A 2,903-nucleotide genomic window follows, 5' to 3' on the forward strand; every position below is an offset into this window, starting at 1 on the left:
ACTGTGAGTTGCATCCCCTGTACTAGAGGACTGTGAGTTGTTGTCCACCCCCTGCACTAGAGGACTGTGAGTTGCTGCCCACCCCTGCACTAGAGGACTGTGAGTTGCATCCCCTGCACTAGAGGACTATGAGTTGTTGCCCCTGTACTAGAGGACTGTGAGTTGCTTCCCACCCCCTGTACTAGAGGACTGTGAGTTGCTGCCCACCCCCTGTACCAGAGGACTGTGAGTTGCTGCCCACCCCCTGTACCAGAGGACTGAGAGTTGCTGCCCCATGTACTAGAGGACTGTGAGTTGCTGCCCCTGTACTAGAGGACTGTGAGTTGCTGCCCACCCCCTGTACTAGAGGACTGTGAGTTGCTGCCCACCCCCTGTACTAGAGGACTGTGAGTTGCTGTCCATCCCCTGTACTAGAGGACTGTGAGTTGCTGCCCCCTGTACTAGAGGACTGTGAGTTGCTGCCCACCCCTGTACCAAAGGACTGAGAGTTGCTGCCCATCCCCTGTACTAGAGGACTGTGAGTTGTTGTCCACCCCCTAAACTAGAGGACTGTGAGTTGCTGCCCACCCCTGTACTAGAGGACTGTGAGTTGTTGCCCACCCCCTGTACTAGAGGACTGTGAGTTGCTGTCCACCCCCTGTACTAGAGGACTGTGAGTTGCTGCCCCCTGTACTAGAGGACTGTGAGTTGCTGCCCACCCCCTGTACTAGAGGACTGTGAGTTGCTGCCCATCCCCTGTACTAGAGGACTGTGAGTTGCTGCCCACCCCCTGTACTAGAGGACTGTGAGTTGCTGCCCACCCCCTGTACTAGAGGACTGTGAGTTGCTGCCCCCTGTACTAGAGGACTGTGAGTTGCTGCCCACCCCCTGTACCAAAGGACTGAGAGTTGCTGCCCATCCCCTGTACTAGAGGACTGTGAGTTGTTGTCCACCCCCTAAACTAGAGGACTGTGAGTTGCTGCCCACCCCCTGTACTAGAGGACTGTGAGTTGCTGCCCACCCCCTGTACTAGAGGACTGTGAGTTGCTGCCCACCCCCTGAACTAGAGGACTGTGAGTTGTTGTCACCCCCTGTACTAGATGACTGTGAGTTGCTGCCCACCCCTGTACTAGAGGACTGTGAGTTGCTGCCCACCCCTGTACTAGAGGACTGTGAGTTGCTGCCCACCCCCTGTACTAGAGGACTGTGAGTTGCTGCCCACCCCTGTACTAGAGGACTATGAGTTGCTGCCCACCCCCTGTACTAGAGGACTGTGAGTTGTTGCCACCCCCCTGTACTAGAGGACTGTGAGTTGCTGCCTAACCCCTGTACCAGAGGACTGTGAGTTGCATCCCCTGTACTAGATGACTGTGAGTTGTATCCCCTGTACTAGAGGACTGTGAGTTGCATCCCCTGTACCAGAGGACTGTGAGTTGCTGCCCACCCCCTGTACCAGAGGACTGAGAGTTGCTGCCCACAGTCCTCTAGTACAGGGGGTGGGCAGCACTCACAGTCCTCTAGTACAGGGGTGGCCAGCAACTCACAGTCCTTCTAGTACAGGGGGGGGCAACAACTCACAGTCCTCTAGTACAGGGGGTGGACAACAACTCACAGTCCTCTAGTACAGGGGGGGGGGCAACAACTCACAGTCCTCTAGTACAGGGGGTGGACAACAACTCACAGTCCTCTAGTACAGGGGGTGGGCAGCAACTCACACTGTGAGTTGTTGGCCCCCCCTGTACTAGAGGACTGTGAGTTGTTGCCACCCCCCTGTACTAGAGGACTGCGAGTTGCTGCCGACCCCCTGTACCAGAGGACTGGCGAGTTGCTTGCCACCCCCCTGTACTAGAGGACTGTGAGTTGCTGCCACCCCCTGTACTAGAGCACTGTGAGTTGCTGCCCACCCCCTGTACCAGAGGACTGTGAGTTGCATCCCCTGTACTAGATGACTGTGAGTTGTATCCCCTGTACTAGAGGACTGTGAGTTGCATCCCCTGTACTAGAGGACTGTGAGGTTGCATCCCCTGTACTAGAGGACTGTGGGTAGGGGATGTAGGGTCACTAGGCTATGAGGACAGATCAGTGGTTAGGACCAGCCACTATCTAGCTCCAGGGTGAGGGGAGGGTCGACAAGCGGAGGGGACCCGTTTGAGCTTTTGAACTTTGAACTGTGAACTTTAACCCCTGGCCTCAGTAGCAGGGAGCACTGGAGAGGCTTCCACTCCTTCTCTGTTTATATCTATATCAGTTCTTAGGGGTTTTGTAAAATCCCCAGGTTTTTCCCAGAATTCCTGGTTGGTTGGGCTCCGGATTCCCTCCTGATTCCAGGAATCTTCCAATCAGGATTTCTGGAAAACGTGAGAATGTGCTGTGGGAGGGGGGGGGGGGGGGTTACCAGAATTTCCCAACCCTACCGGTTATATTTAACTGAACAGGTTGACCCAACCCTGCCTTAACTCCTGATCTAGGATCAGTTTTGCCTTCTGACCTCTATTGGTAAGGTAAGGGAGGACAGTCAGAAGACCTGCACAATTCTGGCAACTTCCCCCCCAAAAATTCCCAGGTTTTTCCAGAAACCCCAGTGGGAGGAATCTAGGATTTTCTAGGATTTCTGGGAAAGTTACAGGGATATTTTAAACCACAAGGACAGCTGATCTTAGATTTTGTGGTTAGGAGGTTAACTTTAACCTGGAGTATATTTAACTCTTAGATGGTAAATGTTAGATAATTGGTGCTTCCTTCTTCTCTTTTACTTCCTCATACCAGTCTGTCACTTTCCTGTCCTTCTTCTCACCAGTCTGTCACTTCCTGTCCTTCTTCTCTTTACTCCCTCATACCAGTCTGTCACTTCTGTCCTTCTTCTCTTTACTCCCTCATACCAGTCTGTCACTTCCTGTCCTTCTTCTCACCAGTCTGTCACTTCC

This window comes from Oncorhynchus kisutch, unplaced genomic scaffold, assembly GCF_002021735.2.
Source record: "Oncorhynchus kisutch isolate 150728-3 unplaced genomic scaffold, Okis_V2 Okis06b-Okis10b_hom, whole genome shotgun sequence".
Classification (NCBI taxonomy): Eukaryota; Metazoa; Chordata; class Actinopteri; order Salmoniformes; family Salmonidae; genus Oncorhynchus; species Oncorhynchus kisutch.